The 17832-nt window shown below is 37.0% G+C and overlaps 1 long non-coding RNA gene across 1 annotated transcript in view; it reads left to right on the top strand.

The window, feature by feature from the left end:
* LOC125274284 overlaps positions 1-17832 on the top strand; it is a 163895-nt gene that overhangs the window by 143189 nt on the left and 2874 nt on the right. The window contains exon 4 of the long non-coding RNA XR_007186227.1: positions 14638-14833. This is a non-coding gene — a long non-coding RNA (uncharacterized LOC125274284). The remainder of the gene's footprint in view (positions 1-14637; positions 14834-17832) is intronic.

Here is a 17832-nt window from a genome sequence, read left to right as displayed (position 1 = left end):
TGCTCTTATGTGAAGGTGCGAACGCAGTTGTTTAGATGCGGATGTGGACGTCGCTTCTTTTTATAAATGCGGTTTAGCTTGTCCTATTGTAGACCGGAGGTGAACTGTCGCTGTAGAAGCTTTGCAGATAATTTGATTGAGAGAGCCGGCAGTCCTCGATTGCTGATCTTAAACTGTGTGTCTGTGTGTGTGTGTGTGTGTGTGTGTGTGTGTGTGTGTCGAGACAGAGAAAGGGAGAGTGTGCGGATAATTGGACCGCTGTCTTATCTAGTGGCTCTGACACAGTGGAGAGAGGGTCACTAGCAGGGGAGCGAGGGAGAGAACAGTGGCTCAACAGTTACCAATCATTTCAAACCCCACTAAAAGAGAGGCGCAGAAGAAAAGCATTGTGGGCCGGCTTTCTCTAAGGGTTCAGCCCTGCCGAGGTTCAAAGGGCCGATGGCCCCACAGGCATGACCTGCTGCCATAGGATGGAATAATAGAGCTCAGAGGCCATGGCCCAGCACAATTAGAGCTATTTCACTCTCCCACACACACACACACACACACACACGTTCACACATGCAACATAACGTCATGCCTCACGATTACCACTTTGCAAACTATATGCGAGAATGTCGCTCGCTTAAAATTTTAAAAACATTGTTTGTGCATTAAAACTTACATTGTTTTTAATCTTCATTAACGTGTCTTCAACAAGTATTTTAATCGGTAAATTTATTGACGAGATTAGCACTGTTCTCTTCACTGAACTTCTCTTTAACTGGCACGTCCTGATTTTGCAAAGTTAGACATGTTTGGGTCAACATATTTTATTGATCCTGGAAGAACATTCCTGTCCGAAAATTTAATTCTAATCATATCCGTACCCCTAAACCTATCGTTATCCCTACACCAATTTGGGTTGTTTGGCAACCTAGTGCTGGGTCGAAATTGGACAAACCCAGTGTTGGGTTGTTTTTAGCCAGCTGGTTGGGTTAAAAGTTTGACCCAACATGCTGGGTTGTTTTTTATTAAACTCAACAATTGAATAAAAATTGCTATATTGCTAGCTTAAAATGAACCCAAAATATGTTGAACATTAAAATCACACACAGAATTACTTGTGACAATACAGGCAACAGTAATAATCAAAATTTATTAATAAGAAAACCCACACGGTAAAAAATGCTGGGTTAAAAATAACCCAAGTTGGGTTGAAAATGGACTAACCCAGTGGTTGGGTTAAATGTTTGCCCAACGCACTGCACAGTTTTATTTAACCCAAATATTGATTAAAAATTACTATATAGCTTGTCTAAAATCAACCCATAAAAGGTTGGAAATTAAAAATCAGACACATAATTACTAGAGGAAACAATAATAATCAAAAGGTGAACATTTATTAATAAGCAATTTAATAAATGTTTATTGTTTAATTATTATTCATTAAACTTATTAATAAATGTTCATTTATTAAACATATTAATAAATGTCAATTTCCAACATATTTTGGGTTCATTTTAAGCAATAAATACAGTAATTTTTAAACAATAGTTGAGTTAAATAAATCTTCCCAGTGCATTGGGCAAACATTTAACCCAACCACTGGGTTAAAACAGCCCAATCTCTGCAGCCAGTTTTCCAAGTTCTCTCTCCTCTCCACTTCAATTAATTTTCGTATATTCTTGTCATAATTGCAGCGGTGTGTTGCTGAAATCTGAGCCAGTGATGGGCCGCTGTTCGGGGACTCCTTATAACCTGCAGATAAACAAACAGTACAGAGTTCTGAGAACATAGTTTAACATCCTAATTAATAATATTCAGTATTCTAACAAATAAAAAAGACATTTCCAACATGCAAGACGACCGATGCTGACTGACATCTCCTCTCTGTATATTGCATTGCATAAATAAAATGATTAACAGCACTGTAAAGACTTTTGATGAGGATGCAAAAAGCCAGCGCTCTGTGTAACCCAACAGCTGGGTTTCTGTACTAAAGACACCTCTGTTGTTCCGTCGGAGGGTTACTGTCAGTGAGATTGACCAGCCTCTAACCCAATGGCTGGGTAATACAAAAACTACCCAACCATGGAAGAAATAACCCAACAAAATGACCCAACAGCGTTTTTAGAGTGTAGAATCAGAAGGAAATGATGAATAACACTGATGTAGAAGCACCTCACCCTGGTTGTAAGCCTAAACTTGACATAAACTGTAAACTTGTCCCTCAAATCTGATTGGTTGTTTGGAATGATGATCCAGAAACATGTTGCACTTGGTGAAATCAAGCTCTGCCCGACTCCTTCAAGTCCCGCCCATCATATTTTTCTCATTGAAAATGTTTAATTCACTCTGCATCACATTGCGGAAATCAAACGGGAAGCGAATGCAGTCCATGTTGACTTTAGCATATTTTTGCAAGGCCTGTGTGAATGAACATGATCAGATGAGTATGTTCGTTTGCTTTTCATATCACTATTTTAGAACACTGACATTCACACGTGAAATTCTTGCATAATTCTAAGCGTGGTTTGTATTAAACATATCTTAACTCCAGCCTCGCAGTGTCACGCTGCCCTTGTTTCTTTTCCCTCTGTAAAAAGGATGTTTCCCTCTCAGCTGCAGTTGTGGTCCCAGATTCTGTGGAATGCAATTAGGAAGCTTAAATGAACTGGTAATGGAGAACCTGGTCTCCAAATCACGGTTGCTGTGGCAACAGCTGCACACAACACCGCCTCCAGTAGTTTTGTCACTTTATCTGCAAAATGCACAATTGAGCCCTAAACCAGCACTCTGCTGGGAAGAAACAGCTGTGTCTCTCTCTCTTTTCTCTGTCTCTCACACTCGCTCTCTCTCTTTTATTGAAGACAATCATCAAACACATCTACGCTCCCCCTCAGTTATGCCGGGGATGAGTGGGGGTCGCACGTGATGCCTTTAAACCCCACATAAGATTATCTGTATGTGTATATCGCTTTGGTCGGATTTGAACCTTCAGTCTGGGAGAAAAGGATTTATCGGAGTTGGAAACCTCTGTGCTCTTAGAACACGGATGGTGCTGCCACTACTCCACAGCAGTTCTGATAAATACTGGAAATGGTGATGTGACTCATACTTTTTGGGAAAAAAATTTATTTGTGAAAAGATAGCCTTAAATACTTTGGTATACTCTTAATAATACTAATAATACAGGTAAAAATAATGTATGTATATATATATATATATATATATATATATATATATATATATATATATATATATATATATATATATATATATATGACTCAAAAAAATGTATAATTAACAAAAACTTGACATTGAAAACTTTAAAGAATGATATTTATGAATTAATAATTCATATTAATTAAAATTCATATTTATAATAAAATATGTTTACCTTAAAATATATGTATTAATTTTTCACATGTATTCAAGATATAGTAAGGAAAATATGTTATGGAGCCTTTTCACATTTTTGGGGTCCTCAGAAGTGGAAGTCATCATAGTTCAATAAACTTCATAACTTCATAAACTTCAATTCGGAGTAAATGGAAATGGAAAACGCAACAAATTTTAGGGATGCACGATATATTGGCCACCATATCAGTATAGGCCAATTTATGTTCATTTTTTATGTTATCGTTATCGGCCCAATAACAAAATTTGGCCGATATATTAAAGCCGATAAATAATGGATTATTTCCTTCAGCTGAGACACTTCAGATGTGCACCGCTCACCATGATGGTTTGAATTGCTTGAAATATGATTTAAATAACTTCAAAAAGGAAAATACAGTTAAGTGCAACATGTGCAGTGCAAGTCTGTCTGTCTTTTAATGGTGAAACTTTTGTCTTTGTAATCAGGCTCTCAAAAATTATATAAAAATTTGGATTTAGATTTATCAGCCAATATATCAGTTATCGGCTTTCAAATATAAAGAATTATGGGTTATCGGTTATCAGTATCGGCCAAAATTTTTATATCGGTGCATCACTAACAAATTGTTTTTGCATTCCCACGCTCTAAAAAAATGCTGGGTTAAAAACAACCTAAGTTGGGTTGAAAATGCACAAACCCAGTGATTGGGTTACTTTAACCCAGCGGTAGGGTTAAATGTTTGCCCAATCTGCTGGGAAGTTTTATATAACTCAACTATTGTTTAAAAATTACTGTATTTCTTGCTTAAAATGAACCCAAAATATGTTGGAAATTAACATTTAATATTATGATTAATAAATGAGCATTTATAATGAATAATAATTAAACAATAAACAGTTTTTAAATTGCTTATTAATAAATGTTCACGTTTTGATTATTATTGTTACCTCTAATAATTATGTGTCTGATTTTTAATTTCCAACCTATTTTGGGTTCATTTTAAGCAAGCAATACAGTCATTTTTAAACAATAGTTGAGTTAAATAAAACTACCCAGCAGGTTGTGCAAACATTTAACCCAACCGCTGGGTTAAAACAACCCAATCACTGAGTTTGTCCATTTTCCGAATGCATATTGGTCAGAATAGAGATGTCAACAGTTTGTGTTAGAAACACTCACACAGCAGTGGTTACTAGATTTCAAGAAATGGTTAATCGGGACAACCTGACTACCTTAAGATTTCAAATTTAAAGCAGCTTGCCCAACCTCACACACTAGATCACACGGCTGGAACTAGTCTCCGAAGAGCTTAGATCATATAATTGCATCTTGGATTAAAAAAAAAAAAAAAAAAGTTTCAGCATGTTACAGGTGATTCTGTAAAACATTGTTTGGAGCTTAATCAGAAAGCAGTAAAGTAAAACATATCTGCATTTCCTGTTCTGGAGGAATGTGCTCACTGAATTGTGGTGTATTGTGGGCTGAATGGGGCCTCTTGGCAGGCACCACTTTTGAATCTGGCTGTTGCCGTGGTAATGAAGCAGTTCAATGCACGCTCTCTCTCTCTCTAAACCAGCTCAGTCTGACAGAAGACCTTGGCAGGCAATCCTGGCTCCACCAGAGCCTGCCGTGAGAACCTGTTTTCTGTCTCCTTTTTTCTGCAGGCAGGTAGGCAGCCACCTGCTGCAGGAGCTAGCTCCAGTCTCAGAGCCAGGGACCCCGGCCAAGTCTCAGGCACCAGCCTGGCTGCCTTATCCCTCCTCTGGGTGTGCTTACTGCTCTCTCTTCCCGTTAAACGAGCCCCCGTGCAGACGACCTGTGTTGGACACCTTTAGGGGGGTGAGTCCACAAGCACCAACTGGTAGGAGTAAAGGATTTAGTCAGGATCGCATCCAGGAACGTGGTTGCTGCGAGCAGGACTGAAATCAAGCGTGTTTCTTTTCTCCAGCCCTGGCAGCTTCTGTCAGTCAACAGGAACTTGGCGCTCAACTCGCTCTCGCACCAATAACAGGTGTTGTTTTCACATCATATGTTTTTTTTTTTTTTCCTCTGCTTTAACAATTTGTCTATGAGAGCTCAGCCCAGTTAAGAGCGTGAAATGTTGCACATTCTCTACCTCCACCCCTCCTCCCCTGCCTAAAACTGTTAGCTGACACCTGAGAAGGTCCAGGTGATAGCGGAGAGATGTATTTGTCTCACTGAGTGCCATATAAAAGCTTTAGGATCTTTGTGAGTGTCAAACAAGTGTATCTTTCCCCACACTGGAGTGCGTTTCCCAAAAGCATTGTTAGCCAACTGGTCACAAGTTCTGACGTTACCGACATAGTTCAACGATTCTGAAATCAAACATCAAATAAAGCAAAATGTCAGGGAACAAAAAACATTGTAGGTGCCATGTTCGTTACAGCAGCATCTCAGAGAAATTATGTTGTGGAGAAAACTACTGACTGAATGAACGCAGATATGTTAGTAAATATGCCAGTTTCATTGCATAATGTGATTAAAAAATGAATGGTTTTCTATTGTTCGTGCAAATAAACTATAATATTCTGAACTGAATCGATTAAAGGATTAGTCCACATTCAAATAAAATTTTCCTGATAATTTACTCACCCCTATGTCATCCAAGATGTTCAAGTCTTTCTTTCTTCAGTCGAAAAGAAATTAAGGTTTTTGATGAAAACATTCCAGGATTTTTCTCCTTATAGTGGACTTCAATGGACTCCAGACGGTTGAAGGTCAAAATTACAGTTTCAGTGCAGCTTCAAAGAGCTTTAAACGATACCAGACGAGGAATAAGGGTCTTATCTAGAGAAACAAAAAAAATACAACTGTATATGCTTTATATAAACAGATGATTGCCTTGCACGTGCTTCCGCTTTCCGTATTCTTCAAAAAGCTTATGCTTTATGTCCTACGCCTTCCCTATTCTACTTATGGAAAAAAACGGAACTGGCACCACGTTCGTTCCGTAAGTTGAATAGGGAAGGTGTAGGACATACAGCATAAGCTGTAAGCGTAATCAAAAACCTTAATTTCTTTTCAACTGAAGAAAGAAAGACATGAACATCTTGGATGACATGGGGGTGAGTAAATTATCAGGAAAATTTTATTTGAAAGTGAACTAATCCTTTAATTAGTAGGAGTTATTACTCCACCACATGCATGTGACGTCATTACAGTAACCCTATATTGCTGAACCAGCGTGGTTCAGATGACGGAGATGCGACTATGGCCCTGTTTCCACCTGGTATTAAAGGGATAGTTCACCCAAAAATTCTTCTAAGCTTTATAATGGTATTGAATGGGGGGCCAGATTTGAATCCCAAAAAATTCATCCATCCATCATAAACATATTCCACACGGCTACAGGGGGTTAATAAAGACCTCTTGAAGTAAAGCAATGCATTTTTATAAAAAAAAATTAAAACTCCATATTTAAAACTCTATAAATTCAAATAACTAGCTTCCAGATGACCGGTACGAATACTGCGCAAGTCGACTTGCACCACAAGAGTAACCCCTGATGCGATGTATGACGCAGATGCTCCTCTTCTCTTATATTGAAATCCTCTGACATTTCTAATTTGTGACTGGTGTTTTGTTTTGTTTTGCTCTATCCTCTGCACTTCCGTGTTCATCATTGCGTCATGCGCCGGGTCAGAAGTCACTCTTCCGCCTCAAATCGATGCGTACAGCCGTCTGCCGGAAGCTAGTTAGTATAGTTAATAAAGTTTTAAATATGGATATTTTCTTACAAAAACCCATCGCTTCACTTCAGAATGCCTTTATTAACTCTCTGGAGCCATATGGATTGTTTTTATGATGGATGGATGCATTTTTTTGGACTTCAAAATCGTGCTCTCCATTCACTGCCATTATAAATCTTTCTAAATATATCGCTGATAGTGTTCGTCTGAAAGAAGATAGTCATATACACCTAGGATAGCTTGAGGGTGAGTAAATCATGGGGTAATTTTCATTTTTGGGTGAACTATCCCTTTAAGATGCGTTTTGGTCGATCAGATCACAGGCAGATGACGGAGACACATTCCTGTTTGTTTTAATCCGTCTCCTTTGTCCACTTTCAACCACTTCTGTCCTGATTTCTTCAAGGGGAGTGTCTATGGGCGGGTAGATGTATGGGCTTTTTCAGATCTTTGATGATCTTTCAGATCCCATGATGACAGAAAAACATACGGAGAGCATCAGGTTTCGTTTCTGCTCTGAAAACCGCAAGACCGTCCGAACACTGTGAGTGCGTGTTAGAAATCAGGAATGGTTGAGAGAACATTGTGCTTGGTACATTTTTCATCTTCAAACCAAACTTTGGTCTTCAGCCGACAAAGTTTAAATCCCGTCTGGCTAGAGCTCTTTCCATATGGTTACGCATTAGATCAGTAGGAGGAGAGTAGGTGTTGAACACATTCGATCGCTACGAAATCAATCCGGTCATATATGTTTTCGACTACCTCTAGAAGTGGTTTTACACCCCGTTTACACCTGTATTGATCGCCATCCACTTGTGATCGGAACAACCAAAATGCATCTTAATACCAGGTGGAAACAGGGCCTATGACATGACCAGTTGGTTAGTTCCTGTGTTACATACTTGTACGGAAAACGCACCCCAGATTGTAGTCCTGCATGCCATGCTTTCTTTTCCTTCTCATCCTCTCTCGATCTCTTTTCTTAAGCAATTTACAAAAGAATCATTTCAGTCTCACATGTGTATTGTATTAGGCATACTTAACTCTTTTCCCTGTAGTCAAAGGGCATTTTTGGAGGAAAGCTGTTCTGTCCCTGAGTCACGCAGGGCTTCTATTAAAGAGCAAATCTGAGCGAACATATGCGGACCATACGCACATACGCTGGATACCTGATCATATCTTGGCAGTGATACAGTTGTGGGTTCACTCACCACCTGCGTTCACAATTGCATCTTGCGTGTGTGCATATGCGATATCGTACATGTGTGAACGGGGTGTAAATGTGTGTGTTTGTTTACACGAATATATATGTGGCCATACATAGTGCACCTGGATGAAACAGACGGTGCTCATGCAGCTGCAGGTCAGCGGTGAGGCCCGTGTGGGCTCTCCTGACAGTGGAAAGAGGGGATAAGTGCTCGGCCCACACAGAGCCGCCAATACCTGCACGCAGCATGTCAGCAGGTCAAACCAATCCCGCCTGCTTGCAGCCTACAGCTATCTGTCTCTATTCTGTTCATTTACACCTCATGTGATTGTGTGTGTGTGGAAGAAGGAGGTGGTATGTTGAAGATTGTTTGTACATCATAAACTGCTTGGAGCAGAGGCACAGCTGATGCTGTTTAAATGCAATGAGCTGGCAGATAAAAATAAAATTAAACATCAAATTCACTGTTTCAGTTTACTGCAGCAATTTGAAATTATATTGGAGGGTTCAGGATCTTTGAGACAGCTCTTCTGCAGGTGTTAGATTGGGAATTTGTGCTGTAAATGTTCCAGCTGGCAAATGAGTCAATAACATACTGTCCGTGATAAAGAAAAGGGAAAAAGTCTAGTGTGAAATTGGCATCGTTCAAGTTCTTAGAAACATACTCTTTGTATATGTTGGTTTCATATGGTTTTGAAAAACATTTATATCATTTGCAAGACAAGTTTCAATTTAATGAACATGTCATATCATGTGATGAATCAGTAAATGACCCTTTCTTAGACTGTGATGATGTGTTTCCACTGTTATTAACATTATAAATTGTTAAGTTTTATATATATATATTTGTAGAGAGAGAGAGATTGACCACAAAACCAGTCATATGTCGCACTGGTATATTTGTAGCAATAGCCAACAATACATTGTATGGGTCAAAATGATATCAAAACCGTAAATATATCAAAAATGTTTTTTTTTTTTTTTTTTTTTTTTTTTTTTTTTGTGAGTGGATATGCATTGCTAAGGACTTCATTTGGACAACTTTAAAGGCGATTTTCTCAATTTTTTTTATTTTTTTGCACCCTCAGATTCCAGATTTTCAAATAGTTGTATTTCCTCTTTCAGGAAATTTGTTATGGACTCAAAGCTGCAATAATACACAATCATACATACACAACAATCAATTAACAATAAGAAGAAGAAAGAAAAGATCAGTAATAATAATAATAGTAATAAAATTACAACTTACTATTTAAAATATCAATAGATACAGGTAAAAATATTTTTTTGTAACGGTTACTTTACAGAGTGGGACTCTATAACGTTTCCCTGATGGCAAAAGTTGATACATTGGGAATAAAACATGATTAGGATCACTCACTATTGTCTGTGCATTTTTAAGGACCAATGATTCATAAATTAATTGAAATTAATTGATAACTTTCATTGCAGTTTTAACAAGACGTGCCAGCTGAGATTTTAACTAAACTGAAAGATTGCCATACCACACTTGCATCCCATAATTTAATAAACTACTATATATATATATATATATATATATATATATATATATATATATATATATATATATATATATATATACTCAAAATTATCATGTAATTAGGCATTATTTGAAATGTCAGGGTTTGGATTCATAATTCAGTTACCTGTTCAAACTTAATTGCCTTAAAATTATTTAAATTAATTAATTATTAATTAATTAATAAAATAAGATTTTAAGTGTTAAAATATCTCAAGATGTTCAATTAGTGCTGAGGGGAATAATACCAAAATCCCTTGTGCTTGAATAATTTAATTGCATTCTTGGTGGGAATTTATGGAGGCATTTAAATAGTTGTTAAGACTCCATAGATGTTTTATCTTTTTTGAATTATTGATGCTGTTTTGTTGTAAATAGTTGTTTCGTGTAATTTGTTTTCCCTTTGGTGAACTTGGACACTTTTCAATGCATTCCATTTCTTTTGCCAAATGAAGGTGCATAACACTTCTGCCTTTTATTTATCTTTTTATATTCTTTTTATTCTTTACGGTTGTTTTCTAAATTTGAGCCAATACAATTAGAATTGGTTAGTAGAAACTTAATTCCAAAGCCAAGTTAAGTGTACAGGTATTCACAGTTAACACAAATGGTTAATTTCACTTACATTTTAGGTAACACTTGTCAACATATGTTTTAAGAGACACAACTGAGGGAACAAGTACTTTTTAGTTGTTATTTTTTTTTTTTAGTATATTCAACATTTTAGGGTTTATAGAGAAGCTATATTTAAATATAACATTGTGTACATTGTCACAAGCATTGTGAAAAGCAGTCAAAATAGTGTTAACCTGCAGAAATAAGGGGGGAAAATGTCAGTTTTATTCCTAAAGATGTACTCCAATGATTAGTATATATGTTATATATTTTATTCATATTTAGATACAAGTCCCACAAGATTTTTATAGCATTTGGCTCAAGTTATCTATATTGGATCTAAACAAGTGTGATGTCACCTTTGTCACATTCAAGAACATTTTGTACTGTAAATAGCACCTGAGAAATTAACATCACTACAAACACATAATGTCTTGGTCTCATGAAAATGTGAAATTTGTATGTTCAACACTCCTACAATCTAACACCAACCCAGTGACAGTATAAACAGACAGCTGCCCACCACACTGTCTCTGTATCATACTCGTTTCTTACCCAGACTTCACACGTATGGCCTTATATCAAGGTGGCTGGGTCATTCCTGTTATGCAGAAATGAAACACTGTAATGTTTAAAAAAAAAAAATAGTTTGCCTCCTAAATTAAGAGTGAACGGTAGCCTTTGAATCAATAAGGAAGTAAATTTAGCTATAGTTATAGTTGATTTTTTTTTCATACCAATTTCTGTAAATGTATTTAATAGGGTGGCATGTTTAAAGTGAGACAAAAGAACAATACCACAAAACATGACTGAATTCATCGAATCCCATACCCCTGTTTGTGCTGTCATTATCATGATTCAAAAAAGGACTTCCTGAAAGATAATGTTGAACCGGTCTTTGTCAAAAGGAAATTACAAAATGGTATTTTTAAAAGCAGATATGAAAACGAGAAACATATTTTGCATATTGAAACATATTTTGTTTAAAAATAGTGGTTGATTATGATTTGACTTTTTTAACTTTAGTTAGTGTGTAATGTTGCTATTTGAGCATAAACAACATTGGGTGTTGGTGACATCACTAACCCTAAAATTTACATAAACCCCACCCCTGAGAACACACAACAAAGGGGGCGGGGCCATGTTGGGCTGCTTTAGAGAAGAGGAAGAGTTGTTGTAGTAGAGTGTTGTTGTCATGCCGTCATTTTACGCCGGACTGCTTCACAAACGAGGGTCAATTCAACACAAAAGATGAACATGACGGCACATGCTAGTGGATGAGTTGAATCAACTCCACAGCAACTGCATAAATTTATCCACTAACCATTTCAGAAATGTCCAGTTTCATTTTAAAAGTTGTAACTTCTTCCTGAGTCTCTCCATCAGTGTCGACTCCGGTTTGAACAATGTAAGGCTGAACACTAGGGATGTGCAGCGGAGCCACTATCTGTATTTGTAACAATCTCAAAATTATTTGTATCTGTATCTGTATTCGGATAAAATCAGAAGTGGGCGGGGCTTTTCTTTTGCAAAGAATGTTTGCATTAAAATATGCACACATGTACTTTATTTGTATGCCTAACATGTCAAAAACATAAAACGATTTCAATCTTTAAACATGTGAGTTTATTAGGCCTATTTAAATATTACATTTTTTACAATCTCTAGGTCACATTTCTTAAGTCACTTTTTCAAAACTCTTCACACAGTGATCACAACATCAGTCTATGTGTGCTAAACTGTGGGTCATTTATCATTGCTTTGGCATGCATTCAGTGACGACGTCTTTCAATTTACATTAATTCTTTTCTCACTTAGACACAAACACCACCAAAACTTTATGTACCTACAGGCCATACCCTTTTCAAAACTGTTAAACTTAAGTTCAACACCTAACACAACACAAAAATGAATAAGACAGAAATTTGCAACATTTATACAGTAATATAGCACCATATTGAAATATATTCTGAATCTAAAAAATCTAATACCATCAAAGCAATTAGATGTAAGTGAACACCTACACAAGTGTTAGTCTTTCAATTCATTACCATCCATTCAAAAGTAGAAAACTTAGGAATTATTTCATACTGTAATGTAAACATTGGCTATATAACATAAACTGCAGTGAACTGTAAGCAGTGGAGGGTGTCATTCTTGTTTTGTAAAGAAAGAAAACGTAAAATGCTGAAAACTTTTGAAAACAATTGAAAGCTTTGCTGGTGTTATGGAAGCATAAGTAGACTTGAGACATCCCTAGTGTAATAATAATAATATATATATATATATATATATATATATATATATATATATATATATATATATATATATATATATATATATATATATATATATATATATATATATGCTAAGTATACTACAAATATGCTAAGTATATTACAAATATATTACAAATATGCTAATTTTATGCTAAGTATACTACATTTACATATTTATGTGCTTAATAAAAATACCCTGCATTTGTACTTTTGGTATACTAAACTGGTATACTTAAAGTCTGCTAAATTGGAGCAACTAATTTTGTTCTTAATGCACTTTAATTGTGCAGAAGTAGTGCTGAGATCCAACTAAAGATATACTGAAGTATTTGTGCTAAAGTGGAACTATTGCAAGTATACTTTAAATATCTTGCATTTAAAGACTGATATTATACAAAGATTATGCAATCCTTAAGTAATATTAAAACACTTTTTAGACATAATATTAAGAAATGTGCATTGTGCAATAAAGAAATACTCCAAATAAGGTTAACTTATAATTTTATATCAGTAAGTCTGTAGTGATATCTCAATAAATATGTGAATGGATTTTAAGTACTTAGTATGAAATAAATGTATTTTTATTTTTAGGTTTTTTGGTAACATTTTTACATTAAGGCTCCCTTTGTAAAGGGTTTATAAAAGTGTTTGTTAAGGAGTAATAAGTCATTTACAAATGCATTATAAATCATTAATAAGCAGTTATAACTGCATGAATAAAAAGGGCGACTTTAATGCAATACCTGCCAAATAGTGAGCCGTTTTTAACTCACATGTTATAAATGCTTCATAAATATATTTATTCACACTTGTTTAATTCAAAACCAGATTCCTGATTTATTGCATTATGCAGCAAAAACTGACTATCATGATTAGACTGAAGGGTTTGTATTTGTGGTTTTCTCATCAATATCTCATGACTGACACCTTTCTTACTATGTTGCTTACCAGAAGTTACTGTTTTACACATGATAGATAAAAACGGCTCACTATTTGGCAAGTATTGCATTAAAGTCACCCTTTTTATTCATGCAGTCATAACTGCTTATCAACGATTTATAATGCATTCGTTAATGAATTATTACTCATTATTAATGTAAAGTGTTACCGTTTTTTTTTGTTTTTTTACTAGAGATGTATGAAGTGTTTTTAGTGCATTTTGAATGTGAAATTAACTGTCTAGTTGAAAACTGGTTAGGAGAACTGTGTGAAGAGTTTTAAAACAGTGAGCTAAGTATTGAGAATTGTGTCCTAGCCATTGTAAAAGACATATATTTTCAGACACGTTACCTAAATATCCATAAACGTTCCTCTCTGTTTTTTCCTCTAAGTGTTATTAGAATGATTTGGCCATGCTGAGAACCATAATTACCCTGTACTCATAAGTTTCACCATCCACAATGTAGAAACAGGAAGTGGAGATGGGAGAGGAGAGGGTAAGAGTCACGAGGAGACAGAAACAGAGAGAGATGGAGAGAGTGAGAGATCAGGCACTCTCCACTGTGGCCAGGGGCTGGTAAATAATGAATGTGTGGCAGACACTGTGCCAGTTTGAAATGTAAATGTGACGTGTGTGTGTGTGTGTGTGTGTGTGTGTGTGTGTGTGTGTGTGTGTGTGTGTGTGTGTGTGTGTGTGTGTGTGTGTGTGTGTGTGTGTGTGTGTGTGTGTGTGTGTGTGTCACGGTTGTAACTGAAATGAAGATGGCTGTAGGGTCAAGAAAGTATTTGGAGGAGATATGAAAAGAGTGTGAGACCAGATATACAGAGAGTGGGAGAGAGAAATATGAAAATAGAGGTATGGATGAGAAAGAACGAAGAAAATGTTCACCTTTGCTTCAGCATATAGCATGGTATGCCACCCTAACTTATAATTTTCAGTCTCTACAAGCCTAATAGTTCCTCTGTGTTTCTACGAGGTCCAGATTAATGATGCCCCCATGGAGATGTTTCTGAAGGACAGTATCTGTGAGGGGACGTCTGATCGCCTCTGCACCCTCACCATGGGACCAGGTCCAACGGATCTACAGGCCCGCAGGGTGGACCAGACAGACACAGCGTTCCCACTCTGTATCCAGGCTAATTTCATAAAAGATGGAGAATATTCCCACAGAAAGCACGGTAGGTCACACTGATCAAGGACACAAAAGAGTCTTATTATAGAGAAAGAGTGTAAGAATGATAGAATTAGGAGGGAGAGAGTATTTAGAGGAGACTTAGGAAACAAGACATTTTAAAGATAAAACTCACTACATTTGTCCCATGTATTTACAATAAATTGTACACATGTATGTACCTGAGTTTATTTTTTATTTGTATTTATAATAGTTTATATATATATATATATATATATATATATATATATATATATATATATATATATATATACACAAAAGATTCTATTTCAAATAAATCCTGTTTATTTCAACTTTCTATGCATCAAAGAATCCGGAAAAAAAATGTACACAACTGTTTTCAGCATTGATAATAATAATAAATGTTTCATGAATTAACTTTTCTGTGTAGTCAAGCCGATTAGATAGATAGATAGATAGATAGATAGATAGATAGATAGATAGATAGATAGATAGATAGATAGATAGATAGATAGATAGATAGATAGATAGATAGATAGATAGATAGATAATTTCCATGATGAAAATGCTTTTAATTTCTGTATTAAAATTTAATTTTGGTATTTTTGGAGGGGAAAAAGGTCAGGGTGATTAAAATTTTTACCAACATACAGTAGAAAAAAAAATCAGTAAAATTGATCATAGATAAGACCCCAGCATGACTATATATTTTTATTTATTTATTTATTTTATTTTTTATTTTTTTTTTTTTGCTTGGTTGTATTGCATAGGGGGAAAAAATAGCAAAAGCCTGTGCGAAATGAGCAAACATCTGACTGGTAATGTTACTAGTGTATATATATAACTAGTAATATAATATAACTAGTGCCTTATCAGCCAAATCCAAAGTTTGCTAGGCAAATGTCACCTCACATACTAAATATTCATGTCATGAGCAAAACTGATATATTTTATATCGTGACCCTCCTTTTTCAAATTAGTCCTATGCCCCTGATTTTAAAGAAATAGTCCTGAAATGTCCAGAATTAGCTTTAACAACTAATGAGAATGAAGCTAAATTGGAGCAAATTATTTATTAATTGTCATATAAGACATTTTCGATGCTTTAGCTTTTGATGTTTTTTTAAGAGATGACTGTGATAGCCCAGTTTCCGTTGAAAGAAACGTTGTCAAACCATACCATGCCTTCATGCCTGTTCCACCGAGTGTGTGTGTGTGTGTGCCTCGTCTCAAAGCCAATCCCTGAGCAGGGCAGAGGGGTGGGGGGTTAACAGGTGACAGTGGGGGGCAGAAGGCGGGCCAGGAGAGAACATGCTGGCAGCACAGTTTGAGCTCCAGAGAAATTTTGTCACTCTTGTCACTCTCTCCAAAAACCCTTGAATCAAGCTCACCCCCCTCCCTGCGTCCATCTGGACCCCTGCAGGAGACCAGCCGCGCCCTGAGCTGTGCCTGCATCCCTTCATACATGCACACACACACACATGCATACTTACTGACCACACCCACACAACAGTCATACACGCAGCTGTCTTTCCCTTCCTCCTGGCAGGTTACCCCCTAGTAGAGTGTCAGTCCACTGTGTTCTCTTCCCCAGCCAGCTGGCAGCTCGTCAGGGGCAGGGCGGCTCTCCGCTCCCTGCTCTCGTCACTCGGCAGTGGGGAGGACAGGCTGACTGGCTGGCATATGTTGGATTCGACCTCCACATGCCGCTGTGGTGCTCTCCGTCTCTCAGCCCCGCTCAGTGTCCATCAGTCGTCGCAGAGATCACACAATTTACCTCCGCTGTGAGTGTGAAACGGGGGCAGCTGTCGATCAAAACATCCTTTTTAAAAGTTGACGATGGGGTGTAATAGTTGTTTCTGATCTTGCAATGCTTTCTTCTGGTTTTAGATATGGATGTTCCATATTAGCACTGGCAGGCATCCAGATGTCCTACACAAGACAGAATGCCCCTTATAACCCCCTTTTCCTGTATCAGATCAGAGTCAGCTGAAGTCTAAAGGATTGATTGCCCTCTTCTCCCCACTAGTGTTGGTTTTGTAAGGCAGAGTTGTGTAGGTAGTGCAAAGCTATAGACTTCCAGAGGGCAGAGTTGTGTACGTATTGCAATGCTATAGACTTCCCTGCTTAAAAAAAAAAAAAGAAGCATATGCTGGTTATGTATGTTTTGATGCATGGCAGCTGTTTTGAGCTGGTTTATGCAGGTCCTTAGTTGGTCATGAGATGATTTATGCTGGTCCTTAGTTGGTCCTTAGCTGGACAAGAGCTGGTTTAAGCTGGTCAAGTGCTGGTCCGAAGCAACTAGCTCCAGCTCAGGACCAGCTTAAACCAGCTCATGACCAACTAAGGACCAGCATAAACCAGCTTAAACAAACTTTCATGCTTCAAAACATACCTAACCAGCATATGCTAGTTTTTTTCAGCAGGGTTCCAGAGGGCAGAGTTGTACGTATTGCATTGCTATAGATTTCCAGAGGGCAGAGTTCAGTACGTATTGCAATGCTATAGATTTCCAGAGGGCAGAGTTGTGTATGTATTGCAATGCTATAGACTTCCCTGTTTAAAAAAAAAAAAAAAACAGCATATGCTGGTTAGGTATGTTTTGAAGCATGGCAGCTGGTTTGAGCTGGTTTATGCAGGTCCTTAGTTGGTCCTTAGCTGGACAAGAGCTGGTTTAAGCTGGTCAAGTGCTGGTCCTAAGCAACTAGCTCCAGCTCAGGTCCAGCTTAAACCAGCTCATGACCAACTAAGGACCAGCATAAACCAGCTTAAACAAACTTCCATGCTTCAAAACATACCTAACCAGCACATGCTAGTTTTTTTCAGCAGGGTTCCAGAGGGCAGAGTTGTACATATTGCATTGCTATAGACTTCCAGAGGGCAGAGTTGTGTATGTATTGCAATGCTACAGATTTCCAGAGGGCAGAGTTGTGTATGTATTGCAATGCTACAGATTTCCATATGCTGGTTAGGTATGTTTTGAAGCATGGCAGCTGGTTTGAGCTGGTTTATGCAGGTCCTTAG

Source organism: Megalobrama amblycephala, linkage group LG8, assembly GCF_018812025.1.
Source record: "Megalobrama amblycephala isolate DHTTF-2021 linkage group LG8, ASM1881202v1, whole genome shotgun sequence".
NCBI lineage: Eukaryota > Metazoa > Chordata > Actinopteri > Cypriniformes > Xenocyprididae > Megalobrama > Megalobrama amblycephala.
The sequence above is the reverse complement of the archived record's forward strand: the minus strand, read 5'-3'. Positions and strand labels throughout refer to the sequence as shown.